The 11,474-nt window shown below is 31.3% G+C and overlaps 1 long non-coding RNA gene across 1 annotated transcript; it reads right to left on the bottom strand.

The window, feature by feature from the left end:
* Nucleotides 6,909-8,578, bottom strand: LOC108662577. The gene is made up of 3 exons (XR_001928464.1): nucleotides 8,538-8,578; nucleotides 7,808-7,881; nucleotides 6,909-6,937 (listed from the first exon to the last, which is right to left on the bottom strand). It is a non-coding gene; the product is annotated as an uncharacterized LOC108662577 (long non-coding RNA).

Genomic DNA, 11,474 nt, shown 5'->3' with positions numbered 1-11,474 from the left:
CTTAAGTAGTAAATTTTCAGATTTTTTCAAAGTTTTGGTGGAGCAACTTTTTCAAAATTACACTTTTGCCCCTGAACTTTTCAAAAATTACATTTTTGTACCAAAAATTGAAAATTTTCCATAATGCATAATTTTCACTCCTCATACTCATTTCACACTCCAAATAATTAAATTTGATCAAAATCCTTTCAAAAATTAAATTTTCGATTTCAGGTGGCAAAATTACCATTTTGCCCCTATACTCTAAAAATACTAGAAACTCATATTTTTCACTACTAAATCTTCCAATTGTACTTCAATACTCATGTCATACTCAAACATGTCAAATGGGGCTAAGAAAATCTTTTCTAAAAATTTCCATTTTGTCTTCAAATTGCAAAATGACCATTTTGCCCCTAATTGGTCAATTTTCTAGATTGACTCCAAATCGGACCTCGAACTCCAAATTACCCATTTTGAGTTATCCCTGAACTATGAAATTCTCAATTTAATCTTTAAGATCTCAATTTTATCTTGTTCGATGTTTAAACGACTTAACTGTACTTCTAGGGGCAATATCGTCTTTTGTCAATTTCTCGGGCTTTCTCAAAATACAAACATTCTATCTAGTATGTGAATGACACTGTAATTACTTTATAGAGCAGGGTTTGACAACTTGCAATAATAATAATGTGTGTTTCCGCTTGTGTAATTGGATTGCTTGTTTCCATTGTTAAAGAAATTTTTGAAATCCATGCTCTACACAATCACATTAATATACTAAGATCCTACTCCAACAATTAATTGGGAGATATATGTTTATACGAAACTGACAAAGACTTATAAATAATTTAGGACTCAGTTAGCAACTTAATCCATTAAACTAAGTTAAGAAAGAGAAACGATATTCAGATGAATTATTGAGGGAATATATTGTCCCACTAGTACAAGGCCTCCACTCTAGTATTTATAGACCTTTTATTCAAGCCAACAACTTTGAAATTAAACCAGCAATCATTTAGATGATTCAAACTTCTGTTTAGTTTAAGGATTTCCTTAATGATGATTCTAATGCTTATATTGTGAATTTTCTAAAAATTTGTGACACATTCAAGGCTAATGGTGTTATTAATGATGTCATAAGATTGAGACTGTTCCTTTTTTCACTAAAAGATAAAGCAAAGAGTTGGTTAAATTTGCTTTTGGCTAGTTCCATTAGTACTTGGGATGATTTGGCTCAAAAATTATTAGCAAAACTCTTTCCATCTGATAAGACAACAAAGATGCGGAATGTATCACTTTTTTCATGCAATTTGATTCTGAATCACTATATGAGGCTTGAAAGAGGTATAAGGATTTGTTAAAAATGTGTCTTCACCATGGATTCCCTAAATGGCTACAAGTTCAGACTTTTTGTAATGGTTTGCTAGGACCTATTAAAACTACCATTGATGTTGTAGTTGGAGGTGCACTTATGAGTAAATCCAATGATGAGGCTTATGATTTTCTTGAAGAGATGGCTTCTAATAACTATCAATGGTCATCTAAGAGATTGGGTATAAGAAAAATTGTTGGAGTTCATGAATTAGATGCGATTAATTCTTTGTCTACACAATTGGCTTCTCTCACAAAAAAAAAAAAGATAAATTAAGTGCTAATGTTGTTCAGAGCCCTTTTGTGACATGTGAATTTTATGGAGAAGGACATTCCAATGACAATTGTCCCATCTCTTTTGAATCTTGTCAATTAGTTGGCAATAGGCAGTAGAACAATCTTTATTCCAACACTTATAATCCTGGTTGGAGGAATCATCTTAATTTCTCATGGAGCAACAACCATAATCTTCATTAGCATCTAAAACAAACTTTTCTCCTAAATTTCCACCTTGAGCTCCCATTCTAGAGAAAAAGCCTTCAATGGAAGAGATTTTCATGTAATTCATGACAAAGATTGATGCATTCATTCAAAGTCAAGCAGCATCAATCAAAAATCTTGAGACGTAAATGGGCCAACTTGCCAGTGGTCTAAATAATAGACCTCATGGTGTCTTACCAAGTGATGCTGAACCCAACCCAAAAAGAGAAGGTAAAGAACATTGTAAGGCAATCAATCTCTGCAATGGAAAATAGGTAAGTAGTCAAGATTTAAATTCTGAAATTTCAATTCAATCTAATGCGAAAGAAATTGAAAAAGATGTTGAAAAAGAATTGTGGTTGAACAATCTACTGAGAAGAAAAATCACGATTAAAAACTGCCCCCACATCTCCACCCCATTTTCCATAAAGATTTTAGAAGGAAAACCTTGACAAACAATTCCAAAGATTTATTGATGTGTTTAAAAAGTTACATATTAATATTCCTTTTACTGCAGCTCTAGAACAAATGCCAAGATATGTTAAATTCTTGAAAGATGTCCTATCTAAAAAGAGGAAATTAGGTGAGTTTGAAATTGTTGCTCTTATTGACGAGTGTAGTGCCATTATTCAGAATAAGCTTCCACCAAAGGTTAAAGATCCATGTAGTTTTACTATTCCTTGCATTATTGGTGCTATTTGTTTTGCTAAAGCTTTATGTGATTTAGGTGCAAGTATAAATTTAATGCCATTGTCCACTTATAAAAATTGGGTTTGGAAAAGATTAAGCCAACTTGTTGATTGATCCACCACTTATCTTTATGGTATTGTGGAAGATGTTTTGGTAAAAGTTGGTAAGTTTATTTTTCCAGTAGATTTTATTATTCTTGACATGGAAGAAAAATATGAAATCCCATTCATTCTTGAGAGACCACTCTTGAGAAATGCTCAAGCTCTAATTGATGTGGAAAAAGGTGAACTTACCGTAAGGGTTGAAGATCAACAGATAACATTTAGTATTTTTAGAGCTTTAAAATTTTCTAATGAACATGATGAATGTTTCTTAATTAATGTGGTGGATGGCATTACTAATAATGTGCTTATTGAGAATCAATATGATGATCCACTAGAAACGTTTTTAATTTCTTCATGTGATATTATTGATGAAAAAGTTCCTAAATATGCTAACTATCTTGATGCCCCATCACATCTTCCAAAATCTCAATTTGAGTCTTTGGAATTATCAACTACAACTTCACCAATCAAGCCTTCTATTCAACCTAGAAAGTGGTCAAAAATCTTGTCAAAGTTGAAGCATCACAACAGTCCTAGAGCAATTACAATTTCTACTAATTAAATGGTCGAGGCCACAACCTGGTGGAGGTAGGCCGCGGCTCATGTAGTTTGATAAGGAAATCCTTATTAGAATTGACTTATTTCTTCACCCAACTTGGCCTAACTTTAAAGCCCTATAAAAGCAACCTTTTGGAGAACTTTTGGAGACACAAAACACCAGATTGAGAGTTGAGAATTGGCCACAAAATCATTGAAAGAGTTTCATTAAAGTTGAGGAGAAGTCTAGAGGATTCAAGAAGATTTAGAGATCAAGATTATAATTCTTGGGTTCTTTTATCTTTTTGTTATTCTTTTTTTTCTTAGTTTAGGTTTTGATTATTAAACTTAATTTGATGATGATGTTTGACTTAATGAAGAACTAAATTATTTATCTAAGATTATGATTGAACTCAATATATACTCTGAATTATTTATCTAAAATTATGATTAAATTCTACTTAAAAGAGCTCACAGCCTTCAATTGAAAAAAAACCACGGGCTCTAAAGTAAAAAAGCCGCGAGGTCTAAAGTAGCACTAAAACAAAAAGCATTACAAAGGTCAAGTTATACATAAGAAAAAGAGAGGAGAGAAACGCAACTTGTGCTGCTAATAAATAAGAAGAAACAAAAACTTGACATGTGCTAGCTTTTATTTATTTATTAGTTGTTTCTTTATTATAGTTTTTCTCTTTCTATCAAAAGCTTGCATGCGTTAGCTTTTATTTGCTTCTTTCACTTCAGCCTTTACTTGCTTCTTTTATTCTAACATTTCTCTTTTCTATTAAAAGCTATACATCAAAATAAAATAATAAACTATACTTCAAAAAAAAGAAATTTAAAATAAAAAAAACTTGTAACTCCAAGTCGTAAGTTTCAAAGGCAAACAAGAACATCAAAACAAGCTTCAGATAAAGCGTCAATAAAAAAAAAATATTGTAGTCGTCTGCACTTGTGCTTTTACGCTTTAGCTGTAAACTATAATTTATGGGTAATAGGGCTTGAAACAAATCCCAATTTCAAGAAGGATTTTTTTCTTTTGCTTATCAAGGTAGTTTTCTTTTGAAACATAAATAAATTTTGCTTTTTGTTCTTCTCTAAAATCAAACAATTTATTTGTTTGCTTGAACAAACACACACACATACATACATACATATATATATATATATATATATATATATATATATATATATATATATACATAAAAAAAACTCATCTTATGCATGAAAAATTTTCTTTTCTCATGTTTCAATTTAAAAAAAAAATTCATGCAAGGGGCAACAAAAAAGAGAAATTCAATTTTTTTTTTTTTAAAAAAAATCAAACAAGAAATTACAAGAAGAAGAAAAACTTACTTGCTTGAAAAGATTCGTAAAATAACCGACTTTGCTCTTAAATTTGTTTTGCTTTACTTTGAATCTAAATGAAGAAAATTGTTTGTAGTAGCTTCATATTTATAAAGCATACAAAATCAAGGTATTTGTGAAAAAGATTAACTTTTCTTTTACCATTTGTATCTTGAAAATCTTACTTTATATGAAAAAAAATATTATTACATAATCAATCAAATATTACAAAAAAAGTATTGGCATTACACCTTACACAAGATAGTAACATGTTACTACCTAAAACATTATTGACTAAGATATTACTATCTAAGGCAGTATTGCCCAAGGCATTATCACTCAAAGTAATACAGTACAATACGTTATAGTACAAAATATAACTTTTACATTCTAAATTAATACATAAGAATTATTTTTAAGAATTCTTTCTTATGTAGGGGGCAAAATGTAGATAGTCGATTTTGGTTAATACCTATTTTCTAAAGAATTATTTTATCGTGTAACATTATATAGAGAATAATGAGAACAACTATTACAAGTGAAGTACTACTTTACGCAAAACAACTAAAAGAAGTGAATTACTACTTCACATGGAACAACTAGAATAAATGGAGCATTACTTCATGTGGAACAATTAATACAAGTAGAACAATTACTTTGCGCAGAATAACAACTTCACACAGACGACAGTGAAAGTAATTCGGAATAAGTGGTACGGTTCATAGGTTATTTTCATATTGGGATGTTTCAGAGAATTTGGCTTGGTGGCTCAAATATGGAGGTAGTTAAAAAGTCTCTCTCTTAACCTTTTTCTGAAGTACAAGTGTTTCTTATTTTTACCATGTTCTCTCGTACTTGTTCATGTATAGCTTCTTCTCTTATACCTATTTATGTACAACTTATTCTCTTGTACCTATTCACGTATAACTTCTTCTCTTGTACCTATTCATGTACAACTCTTCTTTATTAGCTCCTACTTGAGAACAAGTTTTATTACGTATAATTACTTCAATAGTCACATAATGAGTTTCTAGCCATTACTCGACATTAACTCTCAGTAATGGTTACCTAACATTAAAACTCTCCTTAATAATATCATTCATTAGTGTATTAAAGCTTTTTCATATAACTGTTACTTTTGGCACTATATATAGAGCCTTCACAATTCAAATGGGGGACTTTTCACTTTCAGAACTACCTGACTCTCACTCAAAGCTTCTTTCTCTAGCCTATTCTCACTCAAAACACCTATTCTCTTCTTTTTCTTTTCCACCTGCCACTACACTCAGTACTTCAAAAACTATTTTGATATTCCTTTTCGTCGTCTCCAGCGCATCTTTTTACTTGTTTGCAATGCTTCCTTTCCATATCACAAGAACCCCCTTTATAATTAACATCAAATTAACTGATTAAGAAGGCACTAGAAGCTATAGACAGAGGCATGCTAATCAGTAAAGGAATGGGATTAATCAATTAGAGCACAAGACCTAAAGTACCTTCAAGCGCCAAAATACAAATTTGAAATAAAGTTGATAGTTGAAGGAAGCCAAAATGAAGAAATTCAAATTTGAAGAACTTTTAATTAGTTGAAACTTGTCTTAATCAGTTAAAGATGAAGGAAGAAAAGCCTCAATCAGTTAAAGAAAGTTTAACCAATTACAGGAAGACTGCTGGTTGGAGAAGTTTGGAAACAAAATGTTCTTAATTGGTTAAAGCTATCTTTAATCGGTTAACACAATCAAATGAGTTGCCTGATAGTGCAATACAAAAGAGGCTTAATTGGATTAAAGCCTACCTTTAATCGGTTAATGGAACATTGTGTCACGGGCCCGATGGGGAGTTCCGGACCGTTGCGAGGCCTCGACAGACATTCTTCACCCCGAATGTCGATTGAAACCTCGCAAGGCTTAGCATCAACTTTCGCATCTCCCCGGTGAGCAATAGTTATTAAATCTCGCATTTCAAAAAAATCATAAGTCATTTTTAAATAAGAACAATAAAATATTATTTTCTGGCTCACAGGGGTATTTTCGTAATTTTTCGTCAAAAATCTCAAAACTTGCTAAAAATACAATAGGTAAGCAGAAAATATATATTTAATGATTTAAAAACAATTAAGTATCTAAAACGTTCATTTGAAAGCAAATTGTTGACAACTAGTACTATTCAAAAATAATAAATAAAATATTCTATTTTCTCATAAAATAAATTTTTATAGAAATGTTCGTAAATAATTTTTCGCACATGAAAGTAAAGTAAAAATTGTATGAATAGAAATACAGATAACCAAAATATAAGTTTTGATCTGCAATGACACGTGGGCTCCAATTGACCAAGAGGATGTAAGACTGTGAACTCTTACTTTCTATAATGCAGTTCCGAGCTTAGTTCTCGTCCTACTCGACTATCTACAAACTGTCCTGAGCCTGAAAAATGTATAGGAAGAAGGGGTGAGATTTTATAATCCCAGTGAGTAAACAGATACCATCTAAAGTATCTAAAGCCGAGTAAATGGAGACAATTAAAATAAGTCATCATACCGTAATTTCATTACCTTTCAGTTCATTTCAACCAAATAAAATCAATCCATATAAATCGAGTAATCAACTTGGCTTATGAATTTCTTAAAACTTTGGCTCGTGCCAAAACTCATACTCGGTGATACCTTGCGCAGGGCATCTAACCGAGTCCGCCAAGGCTGTTAAAATTTTGTATACACTTAAAATATATTTTAGTTTGAGAAAAATACAGCCGTTCCTTGGCGTTGGCTGAGTTCCCCTTCACGTGGTGGTTTGGCGTGAAGTGAACCCTAAGCTTTACCCCAGGAGATACCCTACGCGCCTCTCCGTTCGAGGTAATAATATAATGGAGTTTACCGTGCCCCTCTAATAGGCTGGTCCACGGAACCCCCTCTGCAGTAAATAATTAATATATACTCCACCAATTCAATAAAATTCATTCTAGCATGGCATGGCAATTTATCACAATCTAGCCTCTCAAGGCTGAATACACAATACAAATAATTCTGACACCAAAATCAATTTAGCCATTCATGCTCATATATTGTCATAAGCCATTCAATTTAAAACCATAAATTTACAACACAAGCAGGCAGTCTCCAATTACTCTATTTTCAAAACCAATATTCGATTTTTCAGAAAATTTATAAAATCATTTTATAAAATCACAATTTCTCTTAAAACATAGCAATTTACCATTTAAACTCATTTTTTTATAAAATCACACAATTGTATAAAACTACTCTAGATAATTAAGACGATAATAAGTTTACTCACAGTATTAGGAGTAGAAATACTCCTATCTTCCGCCCTCGGGTGCAGTCTCTTACCCGAAACAATTGACTCACCACCTATCCATAATCCATGACACAAAATTCAGTAAATTGTGTCAATTTATCATAAATTATTTCAGGCTCTTATCCATGCGTATGCACTAGATAGGATTTGAAATGTCTAGACAATCGCTTAATTGCGGTGTCCGACCTAACTCGCCTATACACGGTGTAAATTCCTAAAATCCCCAATTCGACTCCAATTCCATCCATTTCAATTTCAATTATCCAATTATATCCACAATACCTCAATGACTGTGAATTTGGTCCAATTTATCAGTCCGGACTATAAATTACGCTTTTACCCCTAGTGGGTAAAAATTTCAATTTATTGCACCGAAAATTCCCATTTAATTTCCAACCTCATAATTCATCATTTTTCCACCCAATTCTCTTAAAATAAAGTCAACCTCATCCTCACATACCATTGGCTAGATTCGGCCTAGGGAAATTCATGGAGAAGATAAATATTTTTCTTGTTGTTTTACTCATAAACATGCTAAACTAACACTAAACACTAACATAGCTCAAAATCAAATTTATCTAACAACTTTCTCTCTCTAAACCCATATGACCAGAATTCAAATCATCCTCAAATCACATGATTCAACCATGAAAAATGATGGAAAATGCATGGGAAAGGTAAAGCACAAGACAAATTTAAGAAATGTTACCTTTTTTCACTTGATTTTTGAATTTCCACCTATTTTCCCTTTAAATTTCTTAGCTAGGGTTTTATTTTCTCCTTTCTCTCTCTTGTTTCTTGCTTGGCCGAATGTTGAAGAAGAAGAATGGGTGGGCTGATTTTTTTATGCCTTTTTTATTGTTTAATGAAATAATATTATTTTATTCATATTTTAAATATTTTATTAATTCATTTTTTTTTCTAGCCATCCACTTGTCCTACTTTTTTCCACCATGCATTCCCTTTGACTTATCCAAGTCTTAAGTGAAATTTCCAGATTTTTTCAAAGTTTTGGTGGAGCAAATTTTTTAAAATTACACTTTTACCCCCGAACTTTTCAAAAATTACATTTTTGCCCCAAAAATTAAAAATTTGCCATAATGCATAATTTGCACTCCTCATACTCATTTCACACTCCAAATAATTAAATTTGATCAAAATCCTTTCAAAAATTAAATTTTCGATTCCAGATGGCAAAATTACCATTTTACCTTTTACTCCAAATTATACCGAAATTAAAATTTTTCACTTCTAAACTTCAAATCTTACTCCAATAAGTCAAATGGGGCCAAAAATCTTTTCTAAAAATTCTCATTTTGTCCCCAGGTGGTAAATGACCATTTTGCCCCTAGATAGCGAAAATTCCAATTTGACTCCAAATTGATCCTCGAACTCCAAATCACCATATTAAACCATTATGAGACTTTAAAATTCTTAATTTCATTGTAAATTTTTTTATTTGATCTAGTTCGAGGCTTAAATCAATTTTATTGTACCTTTAGGTACAATACCGACTTTTGTAAATTTTTCAAGACTCTCTTAGCATGTAAACATGCTATCCACCACATGTATGTCATGATAAATATTTTTATAGAGTCGAACTTGTCATCTTCTCCCCCACTTGGATCAACCATATGATCCTTCTTCTTGATTGACTTTGATATCAAGCTAAATATTAACATTTTAATATTATTTTATTTATGAAATATTATTTTATTCTAAAAATTTTATCTTGTCTTCGTGGTATCGAAAATACCTTATTATGCCTCACTTGACTTCCAAATCGTCTTTTATCTCACAAATTCTCCTTCGATAAAATTATTATTATTTTATTATTATTTTTTTCACTTGCGAAATATTTTATCCTAAACTATTCCTTTCATCTCTTATCACTTTTAAACATTTTAATTGACCTCAATTTGCATTCGATCAACTTTATTTATCACCATATCAAAGTATGGGGTATTTCACATTGTTTGCCTATTTGAATTTAAATACTAGAAGACAAAATAAAGGCTAGGAAGGCATCAAACATGTCTACAACAGCTAGAAACTATCTCTAATAGAAAATTTTGACTCCCCCAAGTATAAAAAGAAACTCCAATGGTCAAAGAAGGAAGAAAGAACCTATCAAGATCACATTTCAAGTAAAAAGCCAAAAAACCTTTTCTTACAAAACTGTTTTTCATTTTTATTCTTTTAAAAGTGTTTAAGCTTGATTTTATTCATCTTAGATCAGTAAGGGTGATCATATGTACTCCTTTTTCTTCTCTTTTCTTGGTTAATTACAGTGTGGGAGCACTTTGAGACTTATTGTAAGGGATTAGAGCTTGGGTTAGAAACTTACCTTACAAAAGCTTGGTGGAAGCTGTTAATTCCACTAGTTTAGTGAAGTTGGATTGAAAATTCTTGATTGGGAGATCAAGGTAGTGGATGTAGGTAAAAGGGATCGAACCATTATAAATACTTGTTTATTGTCCACTTCTCTCTACCTTTCCTTACTTGGTGTCTTTCAACTTTAACAAGTTTTAACCCTTCTTTCCCATAATTGATTAAGAGCTCTATAAGCTCAAAAGGGTGACCTAAAATTTTAGTGCTATTCACCCCCTTTAGCACTCCATTGGAACCAACAATTAAGACACTTTTTGAATTGTGCTAGAGATTAGCATAATCAAGAAAGTCAAGAAATATCACTTGACTAATAGATTAATTTACCTTGTTTTGACTCTTTTGATTTCTACAGCAACTACAGATAGTGCTTTTTAGAAATGAAAATTGTGAAACAAGACTTCTAAACAAAATAGATGATGAGTTTCTTGCAAATAATTTAGTTGTTTATTTTAAGAAAGACATTGCTAGCCTTTTCAATAAGTGATGAATTTGAATCCAAGAAACATCATTAAGCACAACTTTCTTAGAGGACTATTGTAGGTCTTTCTCTTCTTATTCCTTTTGATTTACATTTTCTATAAAATTATTGTCTATTAAGAATAATTTGATTGTTGGTTAAGTTCAACACATTAGTTTTAAAATTTTTTGCCTTTATTCCTTTTGTATTTAGCCCTCTCAACAAAAGTTGGCTAGCTTTTTCCTTGGATTAAAGCAATCTTGACGCATGTGGTATAATTGCCTTAGTGAATATTTGTTAAAAGAAGGTTATAAAAATTATCCTATATGCCCATATGTTTTTATAAAATGATTCAGATATGAATTTGTCATAATTGCTTTTTATGTTGATGACTTGAACATTATTAGAACTCTTGAAAAGTGATCAAAAGTTGTAAATTACTTAAAGAAAGAATTTGAGATGAAAAACCTTATAAAGACAATGTTTTGTTTGGGTCTTCAAATTGAGCACTTGAAAATGAAAATTTTATCCATCAATCAAATTACATAACAAAAGTGTTAAAATGATTCTATATTGACAAAGCACATCCATTGAGTTTACCAATAGTTGTAAGGTCACTAGATATGAAAAAGGACCCTTTCCGACCTTGTGAGGATGATGAAGAACTTCTTCATCCTAAGGTACCATATCTCAATGCAATTGGAGCACTAATATATCTTGCTAGCAATACACAACTTGATTTATCATTTGCTGTAAATTTATTAGCAATATATAGTTTTTCTCCAACTCGAAGACATA

This window comes from Theobroma cacao, chromosome 6 (genome assembly GCF_000208745.1).
Source record: "Theobroma cacao cultivar B97-61/B2 chromosome 6, Criollo_cocoa_genome_V2, whole genome shotgun sequence".
Taxonomy (NCBI): Eukaryota; Viridiplantae; Streptophyta; class Magnoliopsida; order Malvales; family Malvaceae; genus Theobroma; species Theobroma cacao.
The sequence above is the reverse complement of the archived record's forward strand: the minus strand, read 5'-3'. Positions and strand labels throughout refer to the sequence as shown.